Below are 11,220 nucleotides of genomic sequence, written 5' to 3'. Positions count from 1 at the left end.
GAGGTCTTCGTCTCCCTAAAACAAGCCTTCTCCTCCGCCCCAGTGCTGCACGTTCAGATTGCAACAAGCAGTTCTTCCTGGAGGTTGATGCATCCTCCTCCGGAGCCGGAGCGGTGCTCACCCAGAAATCCCCGTCCGGGAGAATGGTAACCTGTGGCTTCTTCTCTAAGCTCTTTTCCTCATCCGAGTGCAACTGCTCCATAGGAGATCGTGAGCCGCTTGCCATCAAATTGGCGCTGGAGGAGTGGCGCTACCTGCTGGAAGGGGCTCTGCACCCAGTGATCATCTACACAGATCACAAAAACCTGGCCTATCTACAAAACGCCCAAAGACTCAATCCGCGTCAGGCCCGGTGGTCTCTGTTCTTTGCCCGATTCTGCTTTTCTCTACAGCCCTGTCTCATGCTGCACATAACACATCTGCATCTCTGGCTGCTATGGGCATAAAAGGGGACAAACTTATGGTGTGGCACCCATGCTCCCCTGACCTCAACCCCATTGGGAACCTCTGGAGCATCATCAAAAGGAGTGTCTATGATGGCGGGAGGCAGATCACATCTAAGCAACAGCTCTGGGAGGGTATTCTGTCCTCATGCAAAACAATTGAAGCAGAAACCATCCAAAACCTGTCAAATTCAATGGACGAGAGAGTTAAGAAGCTCCTTTCGAACAAGCGGTCCTATGTGCAAATGTAACATCACCTAGAATAAAGTTTTGAGTTGAAAACTGTTTGATTTCAGTTTGTAATAACCTGCTAATGCTTATAATTTCAAAAATGACCATTTTGTTTGTTATTTATTAAAATGAAAAGGTTGAAAACTCTGCTGTGCATAATAATTTGGAACATGCATTTTGAGTGCAGTTTGAGTGTTTTATTTTTTTAAAAAATATACTGTTATCATAGGCAGTTTGTACAAAAACCTTTCAATTGTACTCTAATAGTTATTTGACTGGAAAATTACAATGACTGCAATTCATATAGGTAATTTGGGAAAATCTGAGAAAATATTATTTGCATAATAATTTGGAACACAGTGTAGATCCGCACTTCTTCAGTCCTCTGAGCGGATGAAGAAACATGCCGATAAGAGACGTCTGGATCCGCCTCTATTCCGTCCGGGAGAAAGGGTCTGGCTCTCCTCCAAACATGTTCGGCTCAAAATACCATCGTATAAGTTAGGTCCACGGTTCATCGGCCCGTTTGAGGTTCTCAAGCAATCAATCCCATGGCTTACAAGCTAAAACTCCCAACCACCTTATGGATTCCCAACTCCTTCCACGTATCTTTCCTCAAACCAGTTGTTCTTAACTCTTTTTCTGACGATCCAGGTACCACTCCAGCTCCAGTCTCCACTGAGGAAGTCTATGAGGTAGAGAACATTTTGGCCACCAAAAGGGTAAGAGGAAAAACCTTTTTTCTGGTGGATTGGAAGGGGTTTGGCCCAGAGGAGAAGTCTTGGGAACCCAGGGAGAACATTCATGCCCCTCTTCTCCTTAAAGAATTTCTTGCTGGCCTGAAAAAGAGGGGGCGTAAAGGGGGGGTACTGTAGCATCGTCATCTCTGCCTCCTACCCGGCAGAGACGCCGTCCCCCTTACCGCCGCGGTCCTGCCCCGGCATCTTCCGGCCTCCCTGCAGCTGCTGCTGGTGCATGCAGCTTCTCTGGCTCTGTGCTTAGGGCGCGCGCGCTTCCTCCCTCTTAAAGGAGCCGCGCGCCATCCTAAAAAGTCCCCGGACAATGGTCGGAGGACTTCCCCCATAAAAGGCACCTCCTCCAATATGGAGGTGCCCGTGCAAGGTTGTTGCTTTGTGATCCTTACTTTGCTTCAGCTCCCAGGTCCTCTGCAAGTCAGTCCTGTCCGCCAGTCTGATCTTCTGTTCAGTCCGCCTGCCTGACTTCTCTTCAGCCCGACAGTCTGTCTACAGTCCAGTCCGCCAGTCTGTCTATGGGCTCTGCCCGCCTGCTTACCTGGAAGCACCTGCCTGTTACCTGTCGTGCCTGCCAGCCTGCTTACCTGGAAGCACCTGCCTGTTACCTGCCATGCCTGCCAGCCCGCTTACCTGGAAGCACCTGCCTGTTACCTGCCGTGCCCGCCTGCCCGCTTACCTGGAAGCACCAGCCAGCTACCTGTTGTGCCGCCAGCTTGCCTACCCGGAACACTCGCCTGACCACCTGCCTAATCAGCCTGCTTGTCTACCTGGACCACCCGTCAGCCTGCCAGTCAAAGCTCATCCGCTGTACCAGGCAGTTCCAGCCTTCTGACCCGTGGGAGTCACCTGCTCTCATACAAGGTCGGTCCCAGAGTGGCACCTGGTCCCTCTGCTCGGTGCCTCCCTGGTTCACGCCGTGCGACCTTGGTCGGATCGAGTTGATACTTAGTCACGCCCCTCTGGCCCCTTCTTACACCGCAGCACAGAGGTTCCACCACCCGGATCGGTAACACATATCATAGAAGGGGCCCATGCACTGCTAAAGAGCCTCAGAGAAGAGTCCAGGCTAGCCACATCCTTTATTGTTATGCAATCATTCTTCATGAGCCCTACAACTTAAGAAATCAAGTTTTTGTAGAATCAGCCCAAGGATCATGGATATAAGAGAAAGAAGTACCAAGTCCTTCTATTCCAGGCAGTGGGTTGACCGGCACTTGAAGGATGCCCCACTTTTATTCTTGGTATTTGGCTCCCATAAGTTCTATCTTTTGATTATTCCTAATCAGATGCACAGTAATTATATTTTCCATATTATGGGCGCTTATTAACAAAATTGGAACCATCAGAGTGAAATAAACTGATTGACTATAGTAGTTTGTCCCACAACCCTGAGTAAATTACCCAAAACTGAAGTTGACCCTTGTAGGAAAAAAAAAAATGCTCCCATTTACTGTAAAAGTCAGTATCTCCCACAGGATCTTGGAGTCATCATTAAAGGCTTTTGGACTTTACCAGAATCGAATTGCTAGTGTGAGGTCACGTTGTTCAAATCTTATCAGTTACTGTTTTATGTAACCAGGAGCATATTTCTTACCGAAAATGATCTCAGTGATCTCAGTGAACCTGAGAACTGATACATGCTGCCTGATCCAAAAACATACTTTTAGGCTGTGTGCCCACGATGCGTGTTTCATGCGTTTTTGGTGCGGAAATTTCCGCATCGTAAACGCATGATAAACGCATGGTAAGCCTTCTGCCATGGTCCCATATGCAATTCCGCACTTTCAATGCCCATGCTGCGGATTTTTCAGCAGCGTTTATGCTGCGTTCAAAAATCCGCAGCATGTCCATTAATTTAGCGCAAGCGCTGCGTTTTCGCCGCCACTGACTTGCATTAGAACGCGCCAATTCCGCAAGACTGCATTTGTACTTGCGTTATTGGCGCGTTCTAATGTGCGGATGGTACCCGAGTGTGGAGAAGATGAGACTCTCCTCCACACCCAGGTACCATAAAAAGCTGTAAAAACAAGAATAAAATAAAAAATAAAGATTATATTCACCTTCCGACGGCCCCCGGTCTCCTTCCCTCTGCTTGCGTGCAAGACTGAAGGACCTTCGGTGACGTCACAGTCATGTGACCGCAGGCCCTTCAGCACAGTGTCTCGCGATATCCCGGCAGCCAGGAACGAGCCAGGAACGAACGCGGCAGCACACGCCGGGCCATCGGACGTAAGTATAGCTTTATTTTTTTATTTTTTACGGTCACACTATATAAATCCATGCCGGTTGCATGGATTTATATAGTGTGACCTAGTTGTCAAGCACTTTCCAGGTGATGCTAAAATCGCCTGGAAAGCGCTTCTCAATCAGCATGCGGAAACGCATGTGAATCCGCATGTATTACGCAGGAAAAACGCATGTACAATCCGCATGCGTTTTTTCTGCCAGGGAGATGCAGAAATGATTCAGAAATTTTCTGCTTCATTTCTGCATCGTGGGCAAATAGCCTAAAAGTCATCTGTAAACAATCAGCGCTGGAGACTAGTCAGACTGGCGGGTCCCCATCGGCTTCTCAACGCCTTCTACCCTGGATTGACAGGTCTCTCTCTACGTGGGTGTATAGGGAGAGACCTGTCACTCCAGGATAGCAGGCGGGGAAAAGTTGCCGGTGACCCGTCTGTCTGACTAGTATCCAGCACTGCTCTGTCCCCAGCGGCTTTTAAAGTATGTTTTTCTCTGCAATGCCGCAGTGTTTCAGAGTCAAACATACCTGGCAGAGATCGTGTAGCCAGTGTCTGATACATGCTTCTCGTGGATTGAGGAGCATGTATCAGCCATCAGGTTCACTTTAAATGGACACTTACAAAAAGTGACCTAGCTGCTCTTAATAAACCCTGACGTATTTGAAATGAAAGCTTTAAAAAGCAATAAAGGTAGCTTTTCGCACAGCTCATAAAAGTGTACAATGGCAGCTTATTGGTATCCAGTATATATGCATTTGAAAAGTCATGCAGTGATATTTAAATCTACAATAACATCCCTGTGAAATAGAGGAACTGAATACGACCTAAAATGTATTTCCCCAAAACACGACATATTCTAGACACAGCATTAGCTGACAGAATTTTTCTTTACTTATTTATGAGCCCATCCTGAATGCCCTAAAAGTGATTCCAGCTGCTTGCAAATTAGCTCTTTTCCAGGAGGAATAGAGATGGTTTTCTAGTGCCACCTATTGAACATAGTAACATAGTAACATAGTAACATAGTTTGTAAAGCCGAATAAAGACTTGCATCCATCAAGTTCGACCTGTTAGTTCTGTAATTGCTAAAGTTGATCCAGAGGAGGGCAAAAACCCCAAATGATTTGGCCAATCTTCACCTGAGGAAAAATTCCCTCCCGACTCTGAAACCAGCAGTCAGAATAAATCCCTGTATCAACCTACTATTTTATTTTATTTTTAAGTATATGCTGAAATCTGCCTGGTATCTAGAAATGCATCCAGTCCCCGCTTGAACTGGTGTAGTGAATCCGACATTACCGTCTCCTCACTCAGTGAATTCCATATTCTCACTGCTCTTACTGTAAAGAACCCCTTCCTATGCTGGTGCTGAAACCTTTTCTCTTCCAGTCTTAGTGAGTGCCCTCTTGTTACCGTAATATCCCTCCTTTTGAACAAATCCCGGGCAAGATCTCTATACTGTCCCCTAACATATTTGTACACATTTATTATGTCCCCCCTCAACCTTCTCTTTTCCAGGCTGAATAGTCCTAGTTTTGCCAACCTCTCTGGGTATTGCAGTCCCTCCATTCCCTTTATTAATTTTGTTGCCCTCCTTTGTACCTTTTCAAGCTCATTTATATCCTTTCTATATATTGGGGCCCATAACAGAGCACAGTATTCCAAGTGTGGTCTGACCAGTGCTTTGTACAGTGGAAGAACAATGTTCTCATCCTTTGCAGCTATACCTCTTCTGATACATCCCATTACCCTGTTTGCCCTTACAGCAGCGGCCTGACTTTGGGCACTCCAATTTAGTTTGCTATCAATCAAGATGCCCAAGTCCTTCTCCATCTCTGAATTCCCCAATGATTTCCCATTCAGTGAGTACTGGTGACTTCCATTTTTCCTTCCCATATGTATGACCTTACATTTCTCCTCGTTAAACCTCATTTGCCATTTAATGCTCCACCTACCCAGCTTATCCAAATCCCTCTGTAGGTCTGCACTGTCCTCTTTTGTATTAATTGTTTTACATAACTTTGTGTCATCTGCAAATATTGATATTTTACTATTTATCCCGTTGACTATGTCGTTAATAAAGATATTAAATAACATTGGGCCTAGTACAGACCCCTGTGGTACCCCACTAGTGACGCTTACCCAATCTGAGTATATTCCATTTATAACCACCCTCTGCCTTCTATCCTTTAGCCAGTTAGCTACCCACTTGCAGACATTTTCCCCCAGCCCCATCATTCTCATTTTGTATACCAACCTATTATGTGGCACGCTATCGAACGCTTTTGAGAAGTCGAGATACACGACATCCACTGGTTCCCCCTGATCTACTCGAGAGCTAACCTCCTCGTAGAAGTCAATCAGGTTTGTTTGGCAGGAGCGATTCCTCATGAATCCATGTTGGTTCGGGATTAAAAGATTATTAGCATCAAGATGCTCCGTAATTGCCTCTTTAATGAAGCTTTCAAAAATTTTGCCCACAACGGACGTCAGACTCACCGGCCGATAGTTTCCGGCGTCACTTTTCGCTCCCTTTTTGAATATTGGCACTACATTCGCCTGTCGCCAATCAAGTGGCACAGACCCAGTCTCAACAGAGTCCTTGAATATAAGATATAACGGTCTGTCTATCACATTACTTAGTTCCCTTAGTACCCGTGGGTGTATGCCATCAGGTCCTGGTGATTTGTTTATTTTAATGTTACTGAGGCGTTTCTGTACTCCAGCTTGGGTTAGATTAGTCATACTTAGTGGAGGATTAAGTTTGTCACTTCTCATTTCTCCTGTTATTTCGATTTCCTTTGTGAAAGTTGTCTAAAAAAAATGATTTAATAGATTAGCTTTATCCTCATCTTTCTCTATGATTTTGCCTTCCTCACTTTTTATCGGTCCAATATTATCCGATTTAATCCTTTTACTATTTATATACGTAAAGAACAGTTTGGGATTTGATCTACTTTCCCTAGCAATACGTCTCTCTGTTTCCTCCTTCGCTATTTTTATTTGTTTTTTACAGGTTCTCGTTTTTTCCTTGTAACACATTAGTGCTTCCTTACTGTTTTCCTGTTTTAATCTCTTGAATGCCTCTTTTTTGCTATTTAACGCCCCTTTTACGTTCTTGTTCAACCATATTGGTTTCCTCTTATTTCTGGCCCTTTTATTCCCATACGGTATATATCTCTCGCACTGAGTATTCAGAATTCTTTTGAAGGTTTCCCATTTACTATTCGTATTCCTTTGATTGAGAACTTTTTCCCAGTCAATAAGTTGAAGGCTTTCTTTCAGCTGATCAAACTTCGCCCTCCTAAAGTTTAATGTTTTTGTTGTTCCCTTATTGATAACCCTACTGAAGGGCATTTTGAAGTCGATAATATTATGGTCGCTATTACCTAGGTGCCCCCCTATCTGTACCTCAGTTATTCTATCAGGCCTATTAGTCAATATTAAGTCCAACACGGCCTTCCCTCTCGTTGGTTCCTGCACTAGTTGGGAGAGATAATTATCCTTAATATTTGTCAAGAACCTTTTTCCTTTCTGAGATCTACAGGTTTCTGTTTCCCAGTCAATATCCGGGTAGTTGAAATCCCCCATTACAATCACTTCATTATGTTTTGCTACTTTGTCTATTTGTCCTAATAGCAGATTCTCATTCTCCTCTGTTATATTTGGTGGCTTATAGCAGACCCCCAGTAATATTTTATTATTATTTTTAGTTCCCTCTATCTCTACCCACATGGACTCGACCCCCTCTTCTCCCTCTCCTATATCTTCCCTTAGTCTGGGTTTTAGACATGACTTTACATATAAGCAGACTCCTCCGCCTTTCCCCTGTTTCCGGTCCCTTCTAAATAAACTATAATCTAATAAATTTACCGCCCAGTCATAGCTAACAGGTCTTTAACAAGCCTTGCAACATGAGTAATGATATTTATCCAAACCAGACTCTCCACTAAAAGGAAAAGATACCCATCTGTCAATAGGTCTTTTGACGTTCTAGTACCTTATAAATGCAGAGCAGGGTACTGGTTGGTTGGATGAGAGGCCCTTGATGGAGGTTTAGTGGGTACCAATCCTCCTTACAAAGACTGCCAGCTGGCGTAGGGAGAGTTATACGCCAGGAAAAGACCTGAGCAAGAGGCAAGAACCCCCAAACGGCTGTCTGCAGATGGGCGTCTTTTTCTTTTCTTTACTGGTTTAGCTAAGTATTCTTAGTGATGTTGTAAGGGTTGCTGAAGTGCTTGACATTGGCTTATAGGATAGCAGCCTCTTATTTTGCACTAGACACCCAGCTTTCTCCCTTCTGGATCAGAGCTAATTTGCATACCTTTTTCCCAAGATGCATTTCCTAGCTTATAAGTCTCTTTTTGCCAGTGGAAGACCTGCAGTTAAACAGATAATGGTCTTAAGTCTAGCAACTGAAACTCCATGCTATTAATGCAAGGGAGAAGCTGTAAGTGGCTGCATACTTCTTCTGTAGTGGTCACTGAGCTAGATTACTGATGAGCGAGAATGTTTTGTTAACCCTTTCGCCGAGTATGCTCGGGCGAGCACCGAGTATTTACAGCTGCTCAGTGTTATGTTTGAATCGCTCGCGTGTGCATGATTTGCAACTGTTTGACAGCTTTATTACATGTGAGGAATGCTTAAGAAATAGACATTCCTCACATGTATTAAAGCTGTCAAACAGTCGCAAATCATGCATACGGGAGCGATTCAACCATATCACCGAGCAGCTGCATACTCGGCGAAAGGGTTAACAAAACATACTCGCTCATTACTAAGCTAGAGATGTAAAATCCCAATTCCAAAAATGTTGGGACGCTCGGTAAAGTGTAAATAAATCAAGAATGCAATGATTTGGAAATCTCTTAGAGATTACTCCTAATAGAACATAGAAAAAATTAACTAATTTAGAAATTGATGGCAGCAACACACCTCAAACAATTGGGACAGGGTTAACAAAATTCTGGTCAAGTAAGTGGTAATAATTAAAAACATCTCAACAGTCAATTTCCAATTAAGTCATATTACTGTATAAAAAGAGCATGTTAGAGAGGCAGAGCTTATCAGAAGCAAAGATGGTCAGAGGATCACCAATCTGTGAACATCTACATCTAAATTCTGGAACAATTTGATAAAAATGTTCCTCAATGTAAAATTGCAAAGACTTTGAATATCTCGCTATCTACAGTACATAATATCAAAAGATTCAGAGATTCTGGAGAAATCCATGTGCACAAAGGACAAGGCCGACAATCAATATTTGATATTTCTGATCTATAGATTCGGTTGTGCAAATCACTGCATGGGCTGCCAGAAAGGGTTGTCTGTGACCACAGTTCGCCATGCACAAATGCAAGTTAAAGCTCTATCATGCAAAGGAGAAGCCATATATCAAAACAATCCAGAAACGCTGCCTTCTTCTCTGAGCCGAAACTCGTTTAAAATGGACTGAGGCAAAATGTAAAACTGTTCTGTGGTCAGAAGAATCAAATTTTGAAATTCTTTTTGGAAACTACAAAAGTTTCCTGTTGACTCAAGAGGAGAGGGACCATCCAGCTTGTTATCAGCACACAGTTCTGCATCTCTGATAGCATAGACTGCATTAGTGCCTTTGGAATGGCCAACTTATACATCCTGAAAGACACGATTGATGTTGAACATTATATGGCGGTTATAGAACAACATATGCTAGCATCCTGACAATGTCTATTTCAGGAAAGGCCTTGCATATTTCAGTAAGACAATGCTAAACTACAAAGTGAATCCATCACAACAAGGTTTCACAGAAGAAGAGTTTGGGTGCTGACCTGACCGTCTGCAGTCCAGACCTTTCACCAACAGAAAACATTTGGCGTATTATGAAACAAAAATCTGGCAAAGAAGACCCAGGACTGTTGAGCAGCTAAAACAACAATGGGACAACATTCCTCTCCAAAATCTCCAGCAATTGGTCTCCTCACTTCCCAGATGTTTACAGACTACTGTATAAAGTGGGGATGCTACCTAATAGTAGACATGGCCCGGTCCCATCTTTTTTGAGTTGTGTTGCTGTAATCAATTTCTAAATGACTTTGTTTTTGTTTGTTTTTAAATTAAAAGGAAATATATCTAACTTTCACCTTCTGATCTTTGTTCTACATTCTGTTGTAAACAAAATATGGCTATAAAAGATTTCCAAATCATTGCATTTTTCTTTTCTTTATATCTTGCACAACGTCCCAACTTTTTTAGAATTGCGGTGATAGCATTAGATGATGGTCATTTAAAGAAGTTGTCCAGTACTTTAGATTACCCCCCTAATGTATCCCCCCGGGGCCCCTAAGGATTTTTGTAATTAGCTTACGTTGCAGATACTGCTATTGGGGCCGCTCACAGGCATCACGTGACCCCGCGCTGACATCACGACAAGTGAGACATGACTCAGCGCTGGGGTCCCCGTGGTGGCTGCTGGGTTCTGGGTGGGGTTATAATAATAATAATAATAATAATAATAATTTATTTTTATAGTGGGGTTACCCTCCACGTCACACCCTGCATACACTGTGGGCTTTCCCAATGAATGGGGAGAGGCAGAGCGCGCGGTGGATGCCGGGTGTGATGCGGGGGCGTAACCCCGCTCCACAGCCTGGCATCCACCGTGGAACGCAGAAGACAGAGACCCCCGGCTGCTGCCAGCACTTGTCGTGACATCAGTGAATGTCAGAGCCGGCTGCAGCCGGGAGTCACGTGATGCCTGTGAGCGGCCAGTGATAGCGCCGCTCACAGGGAGTATCTGCAACGTAAGCTAATTACAAAAATCCTTAGGGGCCCCAGGGGGATACATTGGGGGGGGGGGGGGTAATCTAAAGTACTGGACAACCCCTTTAAATGAAATGTCAACCATATAATACATTGTCGTGTTTAGTCACTCATAACATTTCTGTTTGCAGCAACTCTGCTTTGGCTGATCATAGTGAATCTCAAGTGGAGGACCCCACTCTATGGCATTGCCCTACGGTTTATGAGCAGGACTGTTCTGATGAGAAAGCTTCATAAAATTGAAGTTACTCTTTAGTGCGGACAAGGAATGCAGACATATTTGTGCTTGATCCTAATTTAATTCAGCAGTCTCATCTATAATGTCTGGCCCTAGGGTGCCAATCTGTTTGTTTCGGACTCAAAAACAACTAGACTGATTTTTACTGCAGTGTTTACAATTTCTTCGTAGTAATTGAACTGAGTTGACCTAAAAAATTCTTTGTGGATAAAGGGGGCAGTAGAAATTTCATTAATTGCTGATATCTGAGTAACTTTCCACGGGATCAAGTCAATCATTCTTTGACGACTACATCTTGGGCAGTGTTTTATTCATTAATTAATTGGCAGCAGAATAAGTAAGCAGTTCAGTGATCCCCAAACAGAAAGACGCTGTACACACATTATGTGACAGATGTACAGCGCCCCCCGGCTGTAAGAGAACAGTAGATGATCTGCTCAACATGTGTGGGATGGTTGGAGGCAGGTGCAGCGTTTGGAGATCTTTTCTCAGAGGAATGTGAACTATTC

The sequence above is a fragment of the Phyllobates terribilis genome, unplaced genomic scaffold (assembly GCF_046119375.1).
Source record: "Phyllobates terribilis strain yellow unplaced genomic scaffold, ASM4611937v1 Scaffold_5__5_contigs__length_657084704, whole genome shotgun sequence".
Lineage (NCBI taxonomy): Eukaryota > Metazoa > Chordata > Amphibia > Anura > Dendrobatidae > Phyllobates > Phyllobates terribilis.
Note: the sequence above shows the minus strand (reverse complement) of the source record.